Source organism: Myotis nattereri (genome assembly GCF_964212035.1).
Source record: "Myotis nattereri genome assembly, chromosome: 15".
NCBI classification, from domain to species: domain Eukaryota; kingdom Metazoa; phylum Chordata; class Mammalia; order Chiroptera; family Vespertilionidae; genus Myotis; species Myotis nattereri.
In genome coordinates, this window is record NC_138090.1 from 53991163 (window position 1) to 54018210 (window position 27048).

Here is a 27048-nt window from a genome sequence, read left to right on the forward strand (position 1 = left end):
TATGAACTCTCTGATGCGTAATAAGGTGTGAGTATCTACCAAAGGCTTTGCCACATTCTCTACATTTATAAGGCTTCTCTCCAGTATGAACTCTCTGATGCTTAGTAAGGACTGAAGAGCTGCCAAAGGCTTTGCCACATTCTGTACATTTATAAGGCTTCTCTCCAGTATGAACTTTCTGATGCGTAGTAAGGTTTGAGGAACTACGAAAGGCTTTGCCACATTCTGTACATTTATGAGGCTTCTCTCCAGTATGAACTTTCTGATGCGTAGTAAGGTTTGAGGAACTACCAAAGGCTTTGCCACATTCTGTACATTTATAAGGCTTCTCTTCAGTATGAACTTTCTGATGTCTTGTAAGGACTGAAGAGCTACCAAAGGCTTTGCCACATTCTCTACATTTATAAGGCTTCTCTCCAATGTGAACTCTCTGATAAGTAAGGAATGAGGAATTCCTAAAGGCTTTGCCACACTTTCCACATTTATATGGCTTCTCCCCAGTGTGATCTTTCTGAGGATAAATAAGGTGTGAGGACTGGCTAAAGGCTTTGCCACATTCTGTACATTTGGAAGGCTTCTCTCCAGTATAAATTCCCTGATTTACAGTGCAACCTGACAGCCAATTACATGTTTTACCAGAATCTTTACATTTATAAGGTTTTTCTCCACTATGGGTTTTTTTCATTTTATTTAGATTGAATACTTGACTGGAGATTCTACCAAAAGGATTCCATTTGTAAGCCTTTTCCCCAGTATGAATATTGTCTTGTTCACTGTAATTTGAAGACTGCTGAAAAGACTGGACACATTTACTTCCTTTGTGTGTCTTCTCCACAATAGGAATAACCTGATGTATATTCTGACTGGACATTTGGTCAAAGGCATTTCCACCTTTAAAATGGTCCTCTGCAAGCTCACTTGTCCGATGATTACGATAAGACTCTTGCTTAAAATTTTTCCAGTGTTCAATCCATTGATAAGTGCAATCTCCTTTATGTGTACTCTGGTAATAATCGGAGATAGAAAAATCTTTAGTGAGAGTTATAATTTCATTAAACCTGTACACTCGTTCCATAAGTACCATTTTGTGATATTCATTAAATCAAGATAGCTGTAAAAAAAAAAGTTTTCCTAATTTATTGAATTTATAGATAAAAAATAAATACAAAATATTAATTGACAGAGGAAGAAGAATGAATCCTTGTTTAAAAGACTGCCAAACAGCCGAAACCGGTTTGGCTCAGTGGATAGAGCGTCGGCCTGCGGACTGAAAGGTCCCAGGTTCGATTCCGGTCAAGGGCATGTACCTGGGTTGCGGGCATATCCCCAGTGGGAGATGTGCAGGAGGCAGCTGATCGATGTTTCTCTCTCATCGATGTTTCTAACTCTCTATCTCTCTCCCTTCCTCTCTGTAAAAAATCAATAAAATATATTAAAAAAATAAAATAAAATAAAAATAAAAGACTGCCAAACTGCACAGCCAGCATGGCTCAGTGGTTGAGCTTCAATGTATGAACTATTACGTCATGGTTCTGTTCCCATTGAGAGCACATGCCCAGTTCCAGGATCAGTCCACAGTGGGATGCGTGCAGGAGGCAGCCAATGGATGATTCTCTCTCACCATTGCTGTTTTCCCCTCCCCCTTTCTCTCTCTTACTCTCTAAGATCAATAAAAATATATTTCTTAATTTAAAAAATCATAAAAAGATTGCCCAGTTGAGCACATTTTAATTTAATAGGTACGTTATAAAGCTATACATTTTAGAAATAATTGCATGAAAGTTTAATACCACCCAACATTTTCAATAATTCAAATAAATATTTACACTAGAGAATATGTGAATTCCTAGCCTTTCCAGATTTCCTTTCCAAGAATGCATAATAATAAGTTCTTCGTGTACAGAAACACACTGATCTGCCAATGTAACTGACTTTAAAATGGAAGATTTCCCAAATGCATAGTACACCTCTTTAGATAACAAGAATTTTATTAGAATAAGTGTTCCAGATTAGTTCTGTTTATATTAATATTCTCCCTTCTCATCACACTCTTCCTCCAATTCCAAGGCTCTCCTTAAGTATACATTATCAAAGCGACATCTTTTACATCTCACCATTATTATTTCAGGTAATAAATCTTGTAGTCCGGGCTTTGGCATAAGGACCTGGTTATCTTTAGATGACATAGCTGTAAAAAAAGCACACAAATTCTTAAGTTTCCACAACCAGGTCAGTGCACTTTGATGTTAACAGCACTTATTGACCAAGTGACATTTTGGAGTACTCCAAGATTATGAAAAGAATTCAATCAAAGCTAAAGATAAGTTCAGTGAGGAAAACTCACATCAAAGAGGGACAAAGCGTTCTTTAAACCTCCTGGCACACTATGGCAATATTACAAAAACACTCCAATGCCCAGTTTCTTCGCTGGAGAGAGAAAGATGAGGGAAATGAATGTGCAACGATCTCCGTTTTGAAGCATCTTGAACAACAAGTGTCTGTTGTGCGTCACACAGAGTGTGAACAGAATGGCAGTACACGATGAGTGCCCTGTAGTGCTGATACAAAGAAACAATGAGAAAGTGTTTGAGCACCACAAAGACGGCGGCACTAAAAATGCATATGAAGCCTGAAAAGATACCGTTGGACTGAGAAAGAAATAGAGAGCATTTCAACTGGGAAATTAAACAGACAACCGAACCAAGAATACAGATCCTAAAAACAGTGTTGACAGAAAGTAGAATTGGTTCGTTCCACAGACGGTTATTATTTGTTTCCTCCTATAAAAAGTATGTTCAAAAGCCTGCTTGTTTACAATTCCAGAATCTGTACAAAATATATTAAGTCATGCATAGAAACAAAGAAAGTGTACCATCAAAAACACAAAATAAAATCAATCAAGTGGGCACCACTTTAATGGAAATACATTAATTACCTGAAAAAGAATGGAACTAAATATCTTAAAACCAAAAAGGGGGGGAGGGGAGACAACTCTATAATGGCACCAAAATATTATATAACCAAAGTGAAAATACAATAAAAGAGTACTTTACAAACAACACACCGAAAAGGGAAATTAAAAAATGTAATACCCAAATGAATAAATACAGTAGAATCAATAACGAAAGACATGTTCAACTTAGAACATAAGGAATTTGCCTGAAAGCGGTGGCTCAGTGTTTGAGCTTCCACCTATGAACCAGGTGGTGGTCACACTTTGGTTCCACGGCAGGGCACAGGCCTGAGTTGAAGGCTCGCTCCCCGATCATGCTGGAGGCAGCTGATTGATGATTCTCTTTTCACTGATATTTCTCTCTCTCTCTCTCTCTCTCTCTCTCTCTCTCTCTCTCTCTCTCTCCCTCCCTCCCTCCCTCCCTCCCCCCTCCTCTCTGAAATCAATAAGGATATATTTAAAAAATAAAATAATCAAAGAACTTGTACATATTTCATCAAAATTTTAATTCATTAAAATTTTGATTAAGAAAAGCCAACAAACATGTGGAAATATGAAGAGAATTTAAGAAACTCCTAAGACACTAACAAGTCAACCTCCAAGAGGACACCAAAAAGACAGGATCGTGAAAAGGATTAGATAGCTTATATAAAAAATTAATCATTTAAGATCCTGACAATTGGAGAAAGTGAAATACAAATGCAAGCAGTTCAATGAACTCTAAGTAGAATCAATATAAACCTGAGGACAGATAAAAAAAAAAACCCAATGAAAATATCATGAATCTCAGAATACAATCCAAAAAGCATATAAAAACATAACTTTTCAAGGAAAAAAACATCTCCTCTATGATCATTAGGGGGTTTCTAAGGAGAATACGATTGGAGGCTAAAAAGGGCAGGAAGTAGAACACTGAAGAATTAAGTGAACAAAAACCATCCAACAAGAATACTGACAAAACAGATCAACAATGGAGAGGAGAAAACTTTTCCAGCTCCAAAACTATCTCATTATTAGACCTTCTCATTATTACATCTGCCCTATAAATAATCCTTAAGAAATATACTCCTGGAGATAATTTAAAAATTCTACACAAGAAGAGATGAAAATATAAAAATTCCTTGTATAAGAAAAAATATAGGAAAGTTTAAAAATCTGTGGTGTTCTAATAAAGAAACACTTATCACCTTGAATTCTCTTGTGAAACTTTAGAAAATAAAAGGAATATTCCAAGCAGCATGGCTCCGTGGTTAGGGGTCTACCTATGAACCAGGAGGTCACAGTTTAATTCCTGATCAGGGCACATGCCTGTGTTGCGGGCTCGTTCCCCAGTGAGGGGTGTGCAGGAGGCAGCCACTTAATGATTATCTCTCATCATGGATGTTTCTATCTCTTTCCCCATCTCTTCTCTGAGATAAAAAAATGTGTCTTTAAAAAAAATTAAAAAAATGAATAACATAAATAAAATCTGAAATATCTGCTATGACACAATGCAAAAGATAATGTGATATCAACTTATGTGGGTACATGGGTAGAAATGGCAACCAGCAGAGATTTGTATGCAATTGACACCATGAGTTTAAGGTACATTGTTATACCCTTAAGATATTTTAAGTAGTTCCCATGATCACAATCAAAATAGAAAATAAAATCTGTTAACAGGTGACAGAATTCTGTATTGTAAATCACAGACTCCACATTTCTATAAATACAGATATACATGATTTCCTAAAACATGATATATAAAACCACCCAATGAAGTTAGCAGTGTTCCTGTAAGGCAGTGGATCTCAACCTTCCTTATGTCGCGACCCTTTAATACCGTTCCTCATGCTGTGGTGACCCCCAATTTCATTGTTACAAATTGAACATAATTAAAGCATAGTGATTAATCACAAAAACAATATGTAATTATATATGTGTTTTCCGACGGTCTTAGGCGACCACTGTGAAAGGGTCGTTTGACCCCCAAAGGGGTCGCGAGCCACAGGTTGAGAACCAGGGCTGTAAGGTAACAGAAATTAATACAAAATAACAAATTAAGTATGTGTTTACATGAATAACAGCATAATTTAACTACACATGCAATGATCTGAAACTGCAATGCTAACAGTATAAGCTGTCACGAGTACCCAAGGTTGACATTAACATTCAAAGCAGTCACTATCCACTTTCCAATGACACTTTTCACTAAATTAGCAAACCTCATCCTGAAATTGATATGAAATGACACCGGACACCAGGGAACCAAAACAAACTTGGGAGAGACAGTATAACCTTAAAGGCATCATGCTTCCTGATTTAAAATATATTTCATAACTGGTGTTATCAAAAAGTATAATATACACATTAAGACACAGGTAAATAAAGGCACACAGCAGGCCCTGGCCAGTGTGGCTCAGGGTTGGAGCATCATCCTGTGTATTTCAGGGTGGTGGGTTGAATGCCCGTTCAAGGGCATATACCTCGGTTCCAAATTCCCACCCCACCTGGGTTGAAGTGGGAACAGAAGGGGGCCAGTCAATGTGTCTCTCTCACATCGATGTTTCCTTCTCTCTCCCGGTCCTTGCTCCCACCCTTGCACTCTCTCTGAAAAGCAATGAAAAAAACAGATACATGTTCTCATGTGAGGTTTAACCACACCTACAAAAAAGAAGCACTGTAGAATAAAAAGCCTAACGGACATACTCACATGTACAAATAGTGTTGAGATACTTAGATGTCTATGTGTCAAAGAATGTGGAAAATTTGAAACATAAAGCTAGTAATAATTCAATCTACTAAAAGAAAAGTTATAGAAAAGTTTTTGTTTTTTTTAAATACATTTTTATTGATTTCAGAGAGGAAGGGAGAGGGAGAGAGAGAGAAACATAAAAAGAGAGTCACTGATTGGTTGCCTCGTGCATTGCCCCTACTGGGGATCGGAGCCTGCATCCTGGTCTTGTGCCCTTCATTGGAATTGAACCTGGGACCCTTTGTCCACAGGCCGACACTCTATCCACTAAGCCAGTGGTTCTCAACCTTCCTAATGCCATGACCCTTTAATACAGGTTCTCATGTTGTGGTGACCCCCAACCATAAAATCATTTTTGTTGCTACTTCATAACTGTAATTTTACTGTTATGAATCGTAATGTAAATACCTGATATGCAGGATGTATTTAGGTGACCCCTGTGAAAGGGTCGTTCGACCCCCAAAGTGGTCGTGACCCACAGGTTGAGAACTGCTGCACTAAGCCAATCTGGCTAAGGCATATAAAAAGTTCTTATGACATCTGATTTTATATTGTATCACTGAATGGAAAGGTAAACAAAAAAAAGTAGTCAAAAGGCATTACAAACCATATAAAAATAACTTCACATTAAAGCAAATTGTCAGTGCATTAAAAATACAAGCTGTGAAAGAAAAAAGACAACAAAAAATGGAAAAAAAAATACAAGCTGTGAAATGGGAAAAAAAAAATTCTACAAAGCATATTACCTGATAAGTAGTCAATTATACAAAGACCTTTTAAAAATCAATATGAAAAAATAAGTAAAACAATTTTAAAATGTCCAAAGCTGTATAATTAACTAATATACAAGATAACAGGCCAGAACAAACAATAGATAAAGACACATTCTTCACCAAGTAGGGAAACAAAAATGGAACAGATACATGCAAAAATAATAAAACTAGGTCCCGTTCATAGGCCATGAACCAAAATGTACTCAGCACTGATTAACAACTAAAATATAAGACCTAAAACCATGAAAACAATGAAAGAAAACATTGTCAATGAACTTCACCATCACTCTTAAAAATAGTGGTTTGCATATATCTTCCTAGGCATAACAAAGAAGTTTAAAAATAAAGAAATGAGACTACAAAAAAATAAGATTGGCATACCAAAAGAAACCACAGCTAGGTCAGAGAGCCCCAGAGCTTCCAAAAGAAGGCCCAAGGCCCGGCAGCAGCAGCCTGCCTTGCTTCACAGCTGGGCCTCGTATGGGCATTTCAAAACCTCATACAAAGAGGAGGAATCTGCAGATGCCTCTGTAGCTCCTGCTGGGCGGCCCCAGACAGTGGCTGAACTTACACCTCCTTGGACATCGAAGAGCCAGTGTACCCAGTGGTCAGAATGAGACCATACCGGATTACAACTCTTCACATCCATAAGAGAAATATTCAAAGGGCAGACTCAGTGAGTATCAAAGCCACACTGAAACAAGTCCTGCCCCATAAGGATATCTCCTGCACAACAGATTTTCCAGTGTAGACACAGCAGGTCATCACAGCTAGTTGGGCTAAAGGTCAACTCCTCCCAGTGATACCAACAGCAATCAAGGGTTAACTACAACAGGACTGTGCAAACAGCCCACAAAGGGGTGCACCAAGAGCGTCCACCTCAGGTGACTGGGGAGGCTGAGCCACTGGGCCCTATATGACACTTACCACACAAGGCCACTCTATCAACTCAAGGAGGCTTACCAGCTAGCCAGTACATAGAAACAAACACAGGGAAGCAGCCAAAATGCGGAAACAAAGAAACAAGTCACAAACGAAACAAATGGAAGAAAGCAAACTACTGGATATAGAGTTCAAAACCATGGTTATAAGGCTACTCAAGAATCTTGTAGAAACCCCTGAGAAATTTAGTGAGACCCTCGGAGATATGAAAAAGGACCAATCAGAAATTAAGCATACACTGACTGAAATAAAGAATAATATACAGAGGTTCAACAGCACACTAGAGGATCCCAAGAATCAAATCAAAGATTTGAAATATGAAGAAGCAAAAAACACCCAAACGGAAAAGCAACAAGAAAAAAGAATCCAAAATTATGAAGACAGTGTAAGGAGCCTTTGGGACAACTTCAAGTGTACTAACAGCCGAATTATGGAGGTGCCAGAAGAAGAGAGCAAGATATTGAAAACCTATTTCAAGAAATAATGACAGAAAACTTCTCCTACCTGATGAAAGAAATAGACTTACAAGTCCAGGAAGCGCAGAGAACCCTAAACCAGAGGAATCCTATTTTCTGTTAGTAACTTAATTAGTGTATATAACATGGAAAGTGTACAAACACTGAGTTCCTAATTCACATACATCACAAAGCGATTCTTTTCTATCGCAAGGACCCCCCGATTTGTTCCCCTATTTAAAAAATATATATTTTTGTTACTTTCAGAGAAGAAGGGAGAGGGACAGATAGAAACATCAATGATGAGAGAGAATCATTGATCGGCTGCCTCCTGCACGCCCTCTACTGGGGAGCAAGCCTGCATCCTCATATTTGCCCTTGAACAGAATGGAACCTGGGACCTCTCAATCTGCAGGCAGGCGCTCTATCCACTGAACCAAACCAGCTAGGGCCCAATTTGTTCCTTGAGAGCTAGAATCTAACAAAGAAAGCAAAAGCTCCTAGAGATATTAGAATAATAAAGGAAAGCAAACACTGCGGGTGGAGTAGGAACTTGGGAAAGAGTCAGCCTTACCCAGGAAGGCCAAGTTGCTGTAGTTCTCTGACATCACATCCACGAACAATTTCTGCTGAGCTGGGTCCAGGCATTCCCACTCCTCCTGAGAGAAATCTATGGCCACATCCCTAAAGGTCAATGGTTCCTGAAAGAAAAACACATTTACCAAGAGGTCACTAAAAGAGTTAATGTCACCCAACATGAAAACAGTGTCAGGAGAAGAGGTTTGGACCTAGGGGAGTATCCTGATTTAATAGATCACTTTGACCAGTAACATTCTCTGATGTGTTTTCTAACACTGACACATGAGGATGACACATGCCCACAAATCCGCGGTACAGATTAATGTTTCAGGAAATTTACTATGAGTAATCTTAGAACAAGATTATTCTGCCTGGTTCAGCACATTTGGTTCAGTGTTGCCTGCTAACCCAAGCACCAAAAGGTCTCTGGTTTGATTCCTGATCTGGACACACGACCAGGATGCGAACTCAATCCCCAGTGTGGGGTGTGTAGGAGGCAGCCAATCAATGATTCCCTCTTATCATTGATGTTTCTATCTCTCTCTACCTCTCCCTCTCTGAAATTAATAAAAAATTAGTCTTCCCCCTCCCCCTCCCCCTCCCTCTCCCCCCCAGGATGATGCAGCGATGACATGCCTGGACTCTAGCTTACAGATTTTGTGCTCAATTCTGATTCTCATCCTATCTAATACTAGACAAAGATGGTAATTAACTGTACCTCTGACACGCTTCCCATTGGCTAATCAGGGTGATATGCAAATTAACTGCCAACCAAGAGGGAGGCAGGCAGCCAGGCAGCTGAAGTGAACAGGAGGCTTGCTTGCTCCAGTGATGGAGGAAGCCAAGATTCTCCGCCTGCCCCTGCCAGGCTCTGAGCTGCACTCTAAGAAACAATGTTACAATTATAGAAGCTAAACAAACCCTAGATACCTGCTTTCTGCCCCCTGGGCCTCAGAGCTGGAGCTGAAACAGTGATTTGATTACAGAAGCCAAACAAACCCCAGATACCTGCTTTCAGCAGCAGAGGCCTCAAGCTGGAGCTGGCTTTAGAGCTAAAGCCGGCTCTCAGCTCCAGTGACAGCCATAGAAGGTAAATAAATCCCAGATTATAAAAAATAAAACAAAGCTGAAACAAGTTTGGCTCAGTAGATAGAGCGTCGGCCTGCGGACTGAAAGGTCCCAGGTTCAATTCCGGTCAGGGGCATGTACCTGGGCTGCGGGCACATCCCCAGTGGGAGATGTGCAGGAGGCAGCTGATCGATGTTCCTCTCTCATCGATGTTTCTAACTCTCTATCTCTCTCCCTTCCTCTCTGTAAAAAATCAATAAAATATATTTTTAAAAAAATAAAAATAAAAATAAAAATAAAATAAAACAAAAAAAGGAGAGGTTGGGAGCTTCAGTCACCCGTCAGCCTGAAAACGGCCCTCAGCTCCTCACCCAGACTGGCCAGGCACCCCAGTGGGGACCCCCACCCTGAAGGGGATGTGACCAGCTGCAAACAGCCATCAGCCCCTCATCCAGGCTGGTCAGGCACCCAAGCGGGACCCCCACCCTGATCCGGGACACCCTTCAGGGCAAACCGGGCGGCCCCTACCCGTGCACCAAGCCTCTATCCTATATAGCAAAAGGATAATATGCAAACTGACCCTGACAGCAGAAAGACTGGGAATGACTGGTCACTATGACACACACTGACCACCAGGGGGCAGACACTCAATGGAGGAGCTGCCCTCTGGTGGTTAGGGCACTCTCACATGGGAGGAGCTCTGCTCAGCCACAAGCCAGGATGATGGCTGCCAGTACAGCGGTGGTGGTAGGAGCGTCTCCTGCCTCCTCACGAGCGCTAAGGATGTCCGACTGCAGCATAGGTCTGCTCCCCACTGGCAAGTGGACATCCCCCGAGGGCTGCCCGGCTGCCAGAGGGATGTCTGATTGCCATCTTAGGTCCAATCCCCCCCGGGGACCAGGCCTAAGCCAGCAAGTGGTCACCCCCGAGGGGTCCCTGACTGCGAGAGGGCACAGGCAGGTCTGAGGGACACCCCCCACCAGTGCACAACTTTTTGTGCACCGGGCCCCTAGTAACTTATAACTGTGGGACAAAGCAAATTACTTCTCTCTGCTTCAGTTTTTCTACCCATAATGATGAGGAAAATAGTACTACTACCTCAGAAGGATCATGTTATATACTTTTTATAATCAGGGCATAAAAATGTAGCTGCCCATATAACAGCAAGATGCCTTTCACCTGGATGAAAAGTATAGTCACCGGGCAAGCAGCATCCCGGATTACAAGAGGGATGTCCAACTGCCGGTTTTTGGACATTGCCCGAGGGGTCCCGGAGTGTGCGAGAGTGCAGGACGGGCTGAAGGACCTTCTAAACCCTTCCATGAATTTCGTGCACCAGGCCTCTAGTGATGAATAAAGTAATGAAATAAGGAAAGAAAAACAACCTGCAAAGGCAAGAACATCAGCAGTAGAGAAATTAATCACCAGCTGTTAGAGAAAAGCAAACATAACTTCAGGCATAGGACACATCTTTTACCTGAGAAGAAGCCATTTATTTGGTCCTGGTCCTGATCGGGGTCTGGGTTGTTTTCTCAGGTGACACTATGTTGAGTCACAGAATGTGCCTTCAAAGAAGGAAGCACAGCCTCTTAATCATCTCATCTCATTCACAGTCAGAAGGACCTTAAAATGCAGAAAAGGACACCCCCTCCTGACCACTGTCATAGGAGAGAATCAGGAACAATGAGCTCCTATATGGAGACCACACTGTGAGGTGGGTTTTTCCACCATCATGTGTTTCTCCACCCAAAGACATCCACAAACTCCTACAGAAATGAAAACATGAGCTGTTGTCCTGACCCCCCAAACCAAACAGAGCACCCCCTTCCCTCCCCTGAACAAACTCTGCTCCTCACTCTCAGGAAGGAATCCTGCAAACCTGCTAATCCCTGCCCTCACCTTCCATCACCTGGTGCACCTCAGTAACCAATGATTCCACACCTAGAGCTGCTAACCAACTCTACAGGGGAGAGTGCCCTGAGGGCATTTCTTAAAATTCCTCAGGGGATCTGAGAAGACCCAGAGGATTTATCTCAGGATGTTTTTAAATAATAAATTAATTGTCAGACTATGATGCGGTGGGGATTCTCCATTGAAGAAACACACACACACAGAAAACACCACAGCAACAAAGCTAAGGATTCTAACATTCCTAGAAAAAGCATCAGATGGTGACACATGCAAGGTCACCTAGTCTTTGCAATCCCAGGAAATGACAAGGGACCCATAACCAAAGGACAAGTCTCTCCCCTCTGAGTGAATAATGATTGCAATTGGAAGCAAATTATTATAAAACTAGAGGCCCAGGGCACGAAATTCGTGCACTGGAGTGGGGGTATCCCTCAGCCCAGCCTGTAACCTCTCCAATCTGAGACCCCTCAGGGGATATCCGACGGCCAGTTTAGGCCTGATCCCTGGGATTTGGCCTAAATCGGCAGTCGGACATCCCTCTCACAATCGGGACTGCTCCCTCCCAACAGCTTGCCTACCTACCTGTCTGATTTCCCCTAACCACTTCTGACTGCCAGCCTGATCACCCACTAACCACTCCTCTGCCAGCCTGATTGATGCCTCACTGCTCCCCTGCCAACCAGATCACCCCCAACTTCCCTCCCCTACCAGTCCAGTCACCTCTAACTTCCCTCCCCTGCAGGCCCGGTAAACCCCACTTGCCCTCCCCTGTCGGCCATCTTGTGAAGACATGGGGGCAACCATCTTGTGATGACATGGGCATAGCCATCTAGTGAGGGCATGACAGTAAATTTGCATATCACCACTTTACTATATAGGACTCCCAAGCTTTATAAACTGGAGATTTGTCATTCTCATTCAAATCTGTAAAACTGAAACAATTCATTTGTGAAATTAAATATATAGGCACGCCTAGGCAGCATGACTCAGTGGTAGAGCTTGGACCTATGGACCAGGAGGTCATAGTTATATTCCTAGTCAGGGCATATAGCCAGGTTGCATGTTAGATCCCCAGTTAGGGGTGTGCAGGAGACAGCTGACCAATGATTGTCACTAGTCATTGACTTTTTATTTTATTTTTTTAAGGCATCTTTTTTTTTAAAATATATTTTATTGATTTTTTTACAGAGAGGAAGGGAGAGAGATAGAGAATCAGAAACATCGATGAGAGAGAAACATCAATCAGCCGCCTCCTGCACACCTCCTACTGGGGATGTGCCCGCAACCCAGGTACATGCCCGTGACCGGAATCAAACCTGGGACCTTTCAGTCCGCAGGCTGACGCTCTATCCACAGAGCCAAACCGGTTTCGGCAACTTTTTAATCTCTCTTTCCCTCCCCTTGCCTCTAGGAAATCAATAAAAATATATTTCAAAAAATGTGTGTGTCGCCGAAACCGGTTTGGCTCCGTGGATAGAGCGTCGGCCTGCGGACTGAGAGGCCCCAGGTTCAATTCCGGTCAAGGGCATGTACCTGGGTTGCGGGCACATCCCCAGTAGGAGATGTGCAGGAGGCGGCTGATCGATGTTTCTCTCTCATCAATGTTTCTAACTCTCTCTCTCCCTTTCTCTCTGTAAAAAATCAATAAAATATATTTTTAAAAAAATGTGTGTGTGTGAAATATATATATATATGTATATATATATATATATTACACACACATTTACATACATACAGTGGGGCCTTGACTTAAGAGTTTAATTCGTTCCTTGACGGAGCTCGTAACTGAAATTACTCGTATGTCAAATCTTAAAGTGAACGAGTTAGACACGTGATGCTGGGCTGATGTTGTGGCATTCACTGTGATGTTCACTGTGCCAACAAGCGGCGGGGTATCTGAAGCTGGCTCATAACCCGAATTTTAGCTCTCAATTCAAACCAAAAAATCGGCCGAAAGAGGGCTCGTATCTCGAAAAACTCGTTAGTCGGGACACTCGAAAGTCAAGGCCCCACTGTATATAGACACATACTCTACAAGTTGATATATAACAAAACTAAATCATCCAAATCCCATTAGCTCACTCCTCACCCAGATCAGGGATCCGCTCCTCCCACTACGATGTATTTCTGTCTATGGATCTGTCTCTGTCTCCTGCTCCCTTTCTCTCCACTGTGGTCCTTTCCTGTGTGCCCCCCTTGCCCCTTCTCTCTCCCCCCTTTTCTCTCTGTCTATCCTACACCTGGACCATGAAACTCCTGAAACCTACTTCCCTTCAGGGGCTCTTTCTCCCGGTCTCTGAGGCTCCATCTCCACACACGTCTGCGTCTTCCCCGCCCCCCGCCCGCGGCCCCTCTGCTGCCTGTTCCCGTCTGTCCGCTCCAACAGCTGCGGACTCAGGGCTGCTCCCTCTGCTCCCTCATCCCTGAGCCCCCCTTTCTGTCCCTGCACTCGCTCCCCAACTCTTCTCCTCTGAACCAGTGTCTCCGTCTCAAGAGCCTCCTCCTGTGCGGCCCCCACTTCTGCTCCCCAGGACCCGCTCCCCCTCAGCCCCCCTTCCTCTCTCTGGGCTCCCCCTCCTCCCTGTGTCTCCACTTCCTTCCTCCTCAGGCCACTTTCCCGAGTGACCCCCTCACTCCTACCGCCGCCGTCCAGTCCCCCCCCCCCACACCCCTATGGGCCCCTCTCTGTGGACCCGTCGCTGCCCTTCCTCCCGCCCACGTGTCTGTCTCTCACTCCCTCTCCTGACCCCCCAGCCTGGGCCCCCGCCCCCCGCAGTCACCGCGCCCACAAAGCCTCTCCCTGCGGGCAGCTCAACTTTCGGGGGACACCGCGTCCTTCCCCCTGAGCCCCCCCATGGACACTGTGCTCCCCGGGCAGGCAGACCCCTTATTAAATGGGGGTGGGCCTAGGAGGGAGGGGGTCAGACCCCCAGGCCGGGAGCCATCCGGGCTCTTCGGGCGGACGCGCCGGGCGGGGGGAGGGGCGCAAAGGGCGGGAAGCCCCTGACCCAGACTCTCAGCCCCGCGGGGAGGACCGGCGGCCCCGGGAACGGTTTTCAGCGGGAAAACCGCGCGGCAGGCGGTGGCCACAGCCACAGGCGGAGAGACCCCGGGCCGGGCCTCCGTTTCCTCCCAAAGGCACGTGGCGCCCGCACCGCGCAGCCTCCCGGGACGCGGACTCACCGCTGAGAGAGGCTCCGGGGCGGGGACCCCAACAGGGACTTCAGCGCCGGCAGCGGCCTCAGCCTTCCCTGCGGGGAGGGGGACGGGAGCGTCAGCTTTAAAGACAAACACCCTCCTCAGGGGTAACCGCCACCTTCCCCTCCACGGCCGCTTCCGTCTGCAAGGAACTGCGCATGCGCCTCCCTGCGGGGTGGGCGGGGCTAGAGCCTGAGCTGAGCGGCTCCGCGATGGGGGCGGGGCCGAGCCCGGCGGCCAGGCCTGTGCAGGCACAGAGGGAGGGAGGGCGGGGCAGAAGCGTGGGGGCAGCCCCGGGTCCCCGCACCTCCTCCCACAGGGACAGCCCTTCCTGGGGGAGTTTCCCACGTCATTGTCAGGGTTCTGGCTGGGGACGCGGCTGCGAAAGGATTCACAAGGGAGAGAAGAGACAGGAGCAGAGGGAGGGCGTTTCTTTTACTTCTTTAAAGGGAGGAAAGGGCCAGGTGCCCTCTGATGGCACAAGGCACCCAAATGGAAAGTTCAGAGATAGAACTAAGGTTAAGAGAGGGCTTTTAAATTACATAATTACTGTTCAAATATATCATGAATGTGATTTTTGAACAGTAATCATTTGTTATTCTCTGCACCTCATTTTCTCAAAAAACCTTGGTGATCACCTAGGGACTGTCATTGAGCAGGTGACTGCAATAAAAATGGTTATAATTTATCCAAGACAGAGAAGGCATTTGTGAGCTAAATGTAAGAACTCTGAGCCCAGCCGAAACCGGTTTGGCTCAGTGGATAGAGCATCAGCCTGCGGACTGAAAGGTCCCAGGTTCGATTCCGGTCAAGGGCATGTACCTGGGTTGCGGGCATATCCCCAGTGGGAGATGTGCAGGAGGCAGCTGATCGATGTTTCTCTCTCATCGATATTTCTAACTCTCTATCTCTCTCCCTTCCTCTCTGTAAAAAATCAATAAAATATATTTAAAAAAAAAAAAAAAAAAAAAGAACTCTGAGCCCTGATCGGTTTTGCTCTGTGGATAGGGCGCTGGCCTGTGGAGTGAAGGATCCTGAGTTGGATTCCAATCAGGGGCACTTCCTTGATAGGGGGTGTGCAGGAGGCAGCTGATCGATGTTTCGCTCTCATTTATGTTTCTAACTCTGTATCCCTCTCCCTTCCTCTCTGTAAAAAAAAAATCAATAAAATATATTTATTTCAAAAAGAACTCTGAAATAAAAAACATAGGCTTAAATCTTCATGACCTCAGATTTTACAATAGTTTGAGATGACAGCAACACAAAAACAGAGAAAGCTTAAATAAATTAGTGAGCATCAAAATGAAATGCTCTGTGCATTCGAAGACTCTAGGAAATCGGGGAAAATACCGTCTATCAGATGAGAAAAAGTGATTTTAAGTCACAGATCTTGAAGTATCTAGTATTTTTATTTCCCCAAGTCCTACAAATCACCAACCAAAATACAAAGATCCCAGATGGGAAAGATCAATCTCTGCCTTCATATCCACCAATATTTTCTTTATACACTCAGGTCCTCCTCCTTTGCACCCATAAATGTTTACAAGGGTTTTATCCTCTTCATAAGTTGATCCCTTAATTATCAAGAATTATCCCTCCATTATTAGGTCCTCTCTTTCAAATTCTATGTTTTCTCTGACATTAGTATTGCCTCCCTGGTATTTAAAAATTTTCATTTCCACAAAATCACTTTTTACCCCTCAAGGGCAGAGTTTTGTCCTGTATTGGATTTCCAAATTCTATAAAGAGACTGTAAAGCCATCAATTAAGTGGTTCACATAAAAGAGGGACAGCTTTACCTGAGATTCCCAGCAGGCCTGCTCTGACTTGCTCCAGCTCCTTCCATAACTCTGGGCATTGAAAAACTGTGTATGTGCTGACTTCACTCAAAGCCAGCGCTTCCCCATGGGTCAGCTAACTTTGAGCAGTTATCCTCATGCCTATTAAATGTACACCGTCCACGATTACAGCTCTCACTAGAGCAACATTCTTTGCAGAGTAGTTAGTTTCTTTGGGGCCCAAAGGTAGAGATGAAATAACTTTTTCCCCAACCCTTTACTTTCATGCTGTGTCTTTTGATCTGAAATGGGTCTCATGTAAACAGCCTATGTTAAGTGTCTTGTTCTCCTATCCATTCAGCTACCCTGTGTCTTCTGGTTGAAGCAGTTAAACCATTTATATTATGAATGAAATTTGATAGGTATATAGTTATTGGAATTTTAAAAATTATTTAGTGGAGTCATTGTAGGGAACTTTAACTTCCCATTCACATCAATGGATAGGTATCCCGGACAAATCCATAAAGAAAAAGGGGTTTTAAATGAAACAGCAGAAAAGATGAATTTTGTGTTTACAGCTGTGATTATCAACCGGAGGGTCACACAGGCTAATTGGTGTGCTGCAAGATTTTTTTTTAAAAGTAACACCTGACTCTTTAGTCAATAACACAGATTACAGTAGCCATAGATTGTCTAATAAATTAAGTGACAACAGCGAACACAGTAATAGCTATGTGGTGTGCATGAATCCAAACCATACTTTTTTGGAAGATTAGCAAAATATATATTTTGGTAGACCACTGAATTTCAGTAATTAGTTCATATATGCCATGAGATTAAAAAAAATTGAAATCTCTGATTTAGAGCTTTTCACCCAAACGTAAGAATATGCATTCTGGACAAACTGAAGACAGAATGTACTCTAACCCAAGGGAGAGTTTCCACTTCATGTATTTTCCTAATGACCACGTGAAAAAAAAAAAAAGATCTTATGTGTTGTTGGAAGGTACCTATTGTCTTCACTATCAGAGAAGGGTAAACAAGGAGCCCTGAATGCTGGTGAACCTTGAGCCCTGGCAAGGGCCAGAGCTATGCACTGATTGTTTAGTTGACACAATGGTGGCTCAAGCAATTTCCTGACCAAATAGTCTCAGAGTAAATCTTTACTAATATTTATTGACCTTTAAGATAGTCTGTTTGTTACCAGAATTGCCTGCCTGATTATGGGTTATATGTGTATCCAAAATTGAATTAAAGGTTGGAAAGGCCTGGGCAGCAGTGGGAGTCCTTCCCTTTGTGTTGGGCTTCCCGCCTGGCCCTCAATACTTCCAAATTATTATTTATCTCCTCTCTATCATTTGCACACGTCCATTCTCCAGATCCAAAATCCTGAACCACAGGGGACGTGGCTCGCACATCTGGCGCCTTGATGAGGGACATCTGGAGATTTCACCTACAGCAGAAAAATGAAGTTTCACCAGCAAGAAGGGGAAATTCACCACATGCAAAGCCCACGGCCAACAGCAGAAGTCATGATCTGTAAGTAGTGTGGGAACGTCTTTTTTTAGCCAGGTTAATGGGGCAGAATTCGTCAAAAGGGGAGAAGCTTTATTGTAGACTTTTGGTTTGCATGCTTAAGGATAAAGGAATCAAAGTGTCAGAAGGTATTCTCTTACAGTTTTTGCATGTTATTGTAGAACATACCCTTGGTTTCCTGAAGAAGATACATTAGATCTTCAATGTTGGGAAAGAGTAGGTCAAAAGTTGAAAAAAAAAAAGCTCAGGAGCAGGGAAAAAACTTGCCTCCAAACTGTTTCTCCTTGTGGAACATGGTACAGTGGGGCCTTGAGTTAGGAGTTTAATTTGTTCCGTGATGGAGCTCGTAACTCAAATTACTCGTATGTCAAATCACTGTGACCTTCGCTGCGCCAACTACCGGTGGGGTATCTGAAGCTGGCTCATAACCCGAATTTTAGCTCGCAACACAAAGAAAATATACAGGCTATATTTGGACAACAGGATTAATGTTTCCATAATAATGATAATTCTTGAATAATAATGTACTGCATTCCACGGTTGCCTCCCAAATCTTGGGAGTACTCCTGCTTTTCCACAAAATAAAAATAATACTTCAGCATTGAAGCCACTAAAAGTCAGTAAGTTATCTCTGTTACAAAATTTGCCAAAAGAAAATGCTTTGGATGGTAATTGGCTTTGAAATATTAAAGTTGTTAAATAGTAAAAATAACTAAAATAAAGAATTTGTGGTAAAGCTTTTCAGTGATAATATATTAATGATAAAGGGCCAGTCACTCTTCTCCTTGTAAAAGCGGAGCAGCTGGCGGCGGCAACAGAAACCTGACATGTTATCTCTAAGGAAAAATGTGGCCATTGAAAAATTCCCTTCTCCTTGCCTTTTTGCAAGAAACGTAGTTTTCCAAAGCTTTCGGTAACTTAAGACTTTAGAACATTGCTGAATTAAATAATAAAAATTATTAGATATCTAGGTATTTTAAAATAACAAGATACTAAAATATTAATCTAAATTTGCCTGAAATAAAGAAAAAATCTAGCCAGAACCTGTTTGGCTCAGTGGATAGAGAGTCGGCCTGCGGACTCAAGGGTCCCCGGGTTCGATTCCGGTCAAGGGCATGTACCTTGGTTGCAGGCACATCCCCAGTAGGGGGTGTGCAGGAGACAGCTGATCAATGTTTCTCTCTCATTGATGTTTCTGGCTCTCTATCCCTCTCCCTTCCTCTCTGTAAAAACTCAATAAAATATATTAAAAAAAATATCTAGAGGATAAAATTTAATCTATAAATTGAAAATGCCCTGTATTTTATTTGACATATATCCTTTAAAATGTAAAAGTATTATTAATTTAAGAAATACTAAGTATTTAACTTGCCACCTAAAATTTAAAGCTTCTAAGAATTTAATTAAATTGGGAGAAATTATATAGTTTTGATAACAAAATATGTTAAGGTTAGAAATTCATTTTCAAGAAAAATAATTCTTATATTAATAGTTCAAAATATATTATAGTCCTCATATATACTGTGTGTGGTAAAATTTCAACCTAAAATATAATATTTAATATGGTCTCATTAAAAAGAGGATTAATTCTATGGTCTGAACAAAATTTTTAATATAAAAACCGGTTTAAATTTAATGTTTTAAAATAATTACAAAAGGTATGTTGATAAATGTCAATCTAAAAAGTGCTAGCTGTTTACTTTTAATTATCATTGGAGAATTTAGCTTTAAATACTGTATACTTTTAATAATAGAAGGCATGCCCTGACTGGTTTGGCTCAGTAGACACAGAGTGTCGGCCTGCGGACTGAAGGGTCCCAAGGGCATGTACCTTGGCTGCAGGCACATCCCCAGTAGGGGGTGTGCAGGAGGCAGCTGATCGATGTTTCTCTCTCATCAATGTTTCTAACTCTCTATCCCTCTTCCTTCCTCCCTGTAAAAAAATCAATAAAATATATTTTAAAAAAATAAAAATAAAAAAGAAGGCAGGGCATACATTTTAAAGGAAAAGGAGGAAAAAGTTCTCTGCATTTAGTTGAAGGTATATACAAGTTAATAACAGAAAGAAAATATATTAGAGTAAAAATACATTTTTTAAGGACATAAACAGAAGGTTTGAAGGCTACTTTGAAAGTATAAAAATTATGGATATACTTAATTTTTATGGATATACTTTATATATATACAATGCTATTTAAAAGTAAATTTTAAGCTTATTAAAAAGGAGAAATTTTTAAATTTCTTCCGCTACTATTTACAAAGTAAACTAAAAATTATTGTTCAACCATTAAATCTCACTATTAATGAGACACCATAAATAAAAAGAAAGCTACTTTTACTTGGAAAGTATGCATGGCAACATTGGCCAGAATTCAAGAAGCAACAAAGTTTGTTGCTCGGTTTAAAAGAAAGAAAAAGTGTGTAAAAGATACTCTAAAATGTAGCTCAAAGATCACCCTGGGAGGAAATAAAGGGAAATGCCCTTCAGATACTTAGAAACTGTAATTAAAAGTCTATATTAGGCCTTAAAACATAGAAATACAAAAAGAATTGTCTTAAAACCTTAAATGACTTTCAGAAGTTATTAAAGGGCATTAATTGGTGAAGACCTTATCTAAAATCTCTATAGAAGAAATGACAAATTTGTTACTCAATTAAAATGACTCAATGACACAAGCTATCATTTCCAGCAATTTCATAAAACGTTGAAAATTCAGGACACTGCAGGATTTCCAACAGCCTCTTAATATTATTTAAAAAAAAAAAAAAGGGGGGGAATACGGAGAAATCGCCTGCAAGTAGACTACACCAAGTCTTAATTACTTTAAATTTTTTCACTTGTGATGCCGATGGCAAGACACCCATAGAAATACACTGGTGTCAGAATAAGCCACAGGAAAAAGGTCCGGTTAAACAGAAATATCCTGAGTCTGGGTTATGGAAGGGCCCCAATCCCCTCTTAACATTTGGTTGAGGGTATGCTTGTATATTTCCATAAAACTTCTCCAAGCCCGTGTGGATTCCCGCAAGAAATATTACTTCGACATGGATCCGAGGGAGGAACTGGCCAGGTTAATGCAAACCTTGCACCTGGAGCCATGCCTTATACAGCCACAGACAATCAACTACCCCAGGCACAGACAACAGCAGCCCTGTCCCAAATAAGCTTCCATTTTTATATATTTAAGGCCCGTCACCTATGTCGAGGTGCAGGGGGTTCCCATATAGGTGCTGCTCCTAAGTGGGACATGCACAGGTGGTCTGGACCATCTGCTTGAGGCTTGTGCCAATACCTTCTGGTCAGACATTTTCACAGAGACAGCACCGAAATCGGAGCCGAGCCGGAGAAATTACACACAGACAAACAGGTTAGATGCAAGCACACAGGGGGTTTATTTACCAGTTCCTGATGGGTCTCAGACGCTGGGAAGGATCCATCCGGCGATGCTCGCTCACACACACACACACACACACACACACACACACACACACACACACGGGTAGACGGTGCTGTTGGCTGCTGGCTCCTTCGTTGATCGACAGTTAATTGGGCAGAGTTTCGTGCTGGGAACCGAGCCGTGAGCACACACAGGTCCTCAGGCTCTGGCGACAGGAGAGCTATGAGCTGCTGGGTCCATCAGACTGTCTGGTGATATACCCCTCTGTAGACATGGTCTTCGTTGGTGTGTGTGTTATCAGCGGCTGCCATGTGTGGCTCCACCCGGGGTCTGTTAATCTATGGGTATGTACAGGCTTTGGGCATTCCCATCAGATAGGTTGTTTACCAGTACTAAGCAGAGCTACAAGGGTGCATTCCTGGGTCCCACACAGCATTCCTATATCTAACATTACGATAACAGTCCACACAGGGTGACATGCGTTAAGTCGTACATTCTAAGGTCCTAACATTAAGTACCATAATGATTACTATAACAAGCCCCAAGCAACCCACTGAAGATAAATCTGAGCGAGACCAGAACCCCAGGAACGCCTGAGAACATCTTTCTCGCCATGCTAGCAGTAATCAGCTGTGCGGTAATACTACCAGGGGCAGATGGGGTGGTATTTTGGACTTATGTTCCTGACCCACCATGGGTAAGACCCCTTACGGGGACTGATCCCCCACCTAATGTAGTCACCAATCATACCAATCGCCTTGGTCATCCAGGAGGACCATGGGTGAGGCAAGGAAGTATATGGGCAAAGTATAATTATACGGGTGTCGCCACCCAGCTTCCTTTTGTATGACACAGAATCAAACCACTGCTCCTTGGTGTGTAAAATTAAAGAGAGGCTTCGGGCAAGCACGGACACCAAAGGAAGGGGAGGCAAAAGCCCAAATACTTCTACTATCATTACTTGCTCCGGGGAGAGGTGCAGAAATGTAACTGTACTAAGACCCACCCCCCAAGCCATTATGTAAGAAGTCTTATGAATGGCACCCAAATGAGGAAGACATTAATTGGCAAGACTGTTACAGTGATTACCCTACCACCAACAAACTTAATAACAGTTATTCCTTTGGGGACTGGAGCCCCTACGGGTCTGCGTATAGTAACAATCGCACCCTAAAATGGAAGGGGAACGCATCCTATCTATAGGTTGAGGCTAATCACTGCATTTCATGGCATGGAGGAGGATTTGTTCGATCTCAATTACAAGATGACAATGGGCCCCTACAAAATACGCAATGGGAATTAGCTGCTGCACTTGCACCTATTAAATGGTATAGTTTTAATTATAGCTCAGGTAATTCCATTCGTACCTTATGGAGAACTCCCAATAAGACAGTATTTGCCACCGCCTGTGTGTTTTATCCGTTTGTACTCCTCGCAGGCCCCAACCAGATGCGCCTCTATGTTACAAGCCATCTGTATAAGGAGTCATGCACAAGCCGCACACTGTCCCATTGTATTAATTCTACATTCCAAAAGGATTCCCTCATGATTTTAAAACTGGCTTTCAGTTGGGTTCCTACTAACCTAACTGAGCCTTGGGAATCTCATCAAACCGAACAAGTGTTATATGATCTGGTAAAAACCTTAAGAAGACAAAAAAGATTTTTTGGAATGTAAATGGCAGGAATCTTTGCCCTCGTAACGTCACTCATTTCTGTGGGCATCGCTGCTTCATCCATGGTACAAACAGTTCAAACTTCTCAGTTTGTACAAGTCAAGGAAAGTGTAACTAAGACCTTGTCTATACAAAAAAGAATTGACAGCCAGTTTGAGATTGAATTGTTGACATTAAAGCCTACCATCTTGCAGATGGGTGATAAAATCCACAGCCCGTAGAGCATTGATGGTGAACGTATGACACGCGTGTCAGAGGTGACATGCAAACTCATTTTTTGGGTTGATTTTTCTTTGTTAAATGGCATTTAAATATATAAAATAGATATAAAAAATATGTCTTTGTTTTACTATGGTTGCAAATATCAAGAAATTTCTATATGTGACACAGCACCAGAGTTAAGTTAGGGTTTTTTCAAAATGCTGACACGCTGAGCTCAAAAGGTTCACCATCACTGGCCTAGAGCAAAGAATATCCTTGCATTGTCATTATAATTTTTCCCAGATTTGTGTTACCCCATTCGCTAACATAGCACCTTGCACCCTTGGGAATCAATAAAAAATTATATTCTTGGTGCTTGGGAGTAAAGATAACACAACCCTTGATATTTTAGAATTACAACAACATATTGTACAATTATCCCAGGCAAACTTACAAACTAATTCCTTAGATGCCTGGCAACAATTAAAAAATGACATGAAAGAATTTAACCCCTTCCACTGGATCTCCTTACATTTGCCTCTCAGCATAACCACTTCTGCTTGTCTCATTTGTTCTCATATGTTTATTTCTAGTCTGCAGATGAGAAATGAAGAGTCTGAAAAGGACTCAGACCCTTCAGGCGGCATTCACTTTTCAAGATTTATTAAGGGAAAGAAATGGGGGAGATGTTGGAAGCTACACATTGTCTTCGCTATCAGAGAAGTATAAACAAGGAGCCCGGAACGCTGGTGAACCTTGAGCCCTGGCAAGGGCAAGAGCTATGCACCAATTGTTTAGTCGACACAAAGGCTTTGCCACATTCTCTACATTTATAAGGCTTCTCTCCAGTATGAACTCTCTGATGTTTATTAAGGGAGGAGGAATCGCTAAAGGCTTTGCCACATTCTCTATATTTATAAGGCTTCTCTCCAGTATGAACTCTCTGATGCGTAGTAAGGTGTGAGAACCGTCTAAAGGCTTTACCACATTCTCTACATTTGTAATGTTTCTCTCCATTATGAATTTGACGATGTCGATTCAGGTTTGAGGCGTGAAGGAATCTTTTACCACATTCTCTACATTTATAAAGTTTCTCTCCTGGATGAATTCTCTGATGTTTATTAAGAGTGGAGGAATTGCGAAAGGCTTTGCCACATTCTCTACATTTGTAATGTTTCTCTTCCTTATGAATTTTCTGATGTTGATTCAGGTTTGAGGCATGAAGGAATCCTTTACCACATACTCTACATTTATAAGATTTTTTCCACTTTATTTGTCTTGAATATTTGACTGGAAATTATACCACGAGGATTCCATTTTGTCAGCTTTCTCCCCAGGATGAATATTCTCTTGTTCAGCGTAATTTGAAGACAGTTGAAAAGACTGGACACATTTATTTCCTTTGTGTATCATCTCTACAATAGGAATAACCTCACATATTTTGTGATTGCACCTTGGGTAACAGACTCTTCCACTTTTATAATGCTCCTCTGCAAACTCGCTTCTCTGATGATTAAGATATGACTCTTGCTTAAATTTTTTCCAATTTTCATTCCATTGATAACTTCTGTCTCCATTATGTGTACTCTGGTAGTAATGGGAGATGGAAAGACCTTTACTGACATAATTTCATTAAACATGTATACAGTGGGGCCTTGACTAATGAGTTTAATTCGTTCCGTGATGGAGCTCATAACTCAGATTACTCGAATGTCAAATCACTGTGATGTTGGCTGCGCCAACTAGCGGTGGGGTATCTGAAGCTGGCTCGTAACCCAAATTCTTTTGAGCTTGCAACTCAAAGCAAAAAATTGGCCAAGAGACGGCTCGTATCTCAAAAAAACTCGTTAGTCGGGACACTCAGAAGTCAAGGCCCCACTGTACTTGTTCCATAAGAACCATTTTGTGATACTCATTAAACCAAGATGGTTTTACACAAAAGCTCTCCTAATTTATTAAAATTATAGATAAAATTAAATACAAAAAAATAATTGTCAGAGGAAGAAGAATGAATCCTTGTTTAAACAATTGCTAGCCCTAATATGTTTGGCTCAGTGTACAGAGTGTTGGCCTGCGGACTGAAGGGTCCCAGGTTCAATTCTGTTCAAGGGCATGTACCTTGCTTCTGGGCACATCCTCAGTTGGGGTTGTGCAGGAGGCAGCTGACAGATGTTTCCCTCTCGTTACTGTTTCTAACTCTCTATCCCTCTCCCTTCCTCTCTGTAAAAAAAATCAATAAAATATATTAACAACAAGCAAAAAAAGATTGCCAAATTGCTGAGCCAGCATGGTTCAATGGATGAGTCTTGATGTTTGAACCAGATGGTTGGTTCCATTCCCCATCAGGGCACAAGCCTCAAGTTCAGAATCAGTCCCCAGTGTGAGGAATGCAGGAGGCAGCCATTCAATCATTCTCTCTCATCAAGGATATTTGCCTATCTCTCTTCATCTCCCTGCCTCCAAAAAAATGTATTTTGAATAAAAAATAATAATAAAAGCACTAGCTGGTTTGGTCAGTGAATAGAGCAGTGGCAAGCAGACTGAAGGGACCTGGGTTTGTTTCTAGTCAAGAGCACATGCTCAGGTTGCGAGGTCCATCCTCAGTGGGGGCATATAGGAGGCATCCAATCAATGATTCCTTCTCATCACTGATGTTTCCATCTCTCTCCCTTCCTCTCTGAATTCAATAAAAATATATTTAAAAGTGATAATGATAATCCTATCTAATAATAGACAAACATGGTAATTAACTGTACTTCCAACATGCTTCCCATTGGCTAATCAGGGTGATATGCAAATTAATTGCCAACCAAGATGGCAGTTGGCAGTCAGGTAGCTGAAGCGAACAGGAAGCTTGCTTGCGCCCGTGATGGAGGAAGCCAAGGTTCCCCAATTGCCACTGCTGGGCTATAAGCTGCACTCTAAGAAACAATGTTGCAATTATAGAAGCTAAACAAACCCCAGAAACCTGCTTTCAGCTAGCCAGGCCTCAGAGCTGGAGCTGCAACAGTGTTTAGATTACAGAAGCCAAACAAACCCAGATACCTGCTTTCAGCAGCCGAGGTCTCAGAGCTGGAGCCGAGCCTCAGAGCTAAAGCCGGCTCTCAGTTCCAGGGACAGCCATTAAAGGTAAATAAATCCCAGAATAAAAAAAAAAGAGAGAAAAAGGGGAGAGGTTGGGAGCTTCAGTCACCCGCCAGCCTGAAAATGGCCCTCAGCCCCTCACCCAGACTGGCCAGGCACCCCAGTGGGGGCCCCCACCCTGAAGGGGGTGTGACCAGCTGCACACAGCCATTAGCCCCTCATCCAGGCTGGCCAGGTACCTAAGCGGGACCCCCACCCTGATCTGGGACACCCTTCAGGGCAAACCAGCCGGCCCCCACCCGTGCACCAGGCCTCTATCCTATATAGTAAAAGGGTAATATGCAAACTGACTCTAACAGCAGAAAGACTGGGAATGACTGGTCACTGTGACACACACTGACCATCAGGGGGCAGACGCTCAATGCAGGAGCTGCCCTCTGGTGGTTAGGGCGCTCTCAATGGGAGGAGCTCTGCTCAGCCACAAGCCAGGCTGATGGCTGCCAGTACAGCGGTGGTGGTGGGAGCCTCTCCTGCCTCTTCTGCAGTGCTAAGGATGTCCAACTGCAGTTTAGGCTTGCTCCCCGCTGGCGAGTGGACATCGCCCGAGGGCTGCTGGGCTGCCAGAGGGATGAATGATTGCCATCTTAGGCCCAATCCCCCAGGGAGTGGGCCTAAGCCAGTAGGTGGTCATCCCCTGAGGGGTTCCAGACTGCGAGATGGTACAGGTGGGGCTGAGGGATCCCCCTCCCCCCCGAGTGCACAA

General features: G+C 42.8%; 1 protein-coding gene across 3 annotated transcripts in view; it reads right to left on the reverse strand.

The window, feature by feature from the left end:
- Positions 1 to 665: 665 nt before the first annotated feature.
- Positions 666 to 27048, reverse strand: part of LOC308530466 (zinc finger protein 519-like) — a 58456-nt gene continuing 32073 nt past the window's right edge. For 2 of the 3 annotated variants that reach the window (XM_081107135.1, XM_081107136.1), the window contains exons 6-7: positions 24142 to 24788; positions 23850 to 24060 (exon numbers count right to left, since the gene is read on the reverse strand). The gene's annotated coding sequence lies outside the window, so the exon portion shown is untranslated. Of the gene's footprint in view, positions 1004 to 2114; positions 2189 to 8431; positions 8559 to 10981; positions 11070 to 23849; positions 24061 to 24141; positions 24789 to 27048 lie in introns of those variants that run through there. The other variant, XR_013996855.1, reaches the window with a different exon arrangement.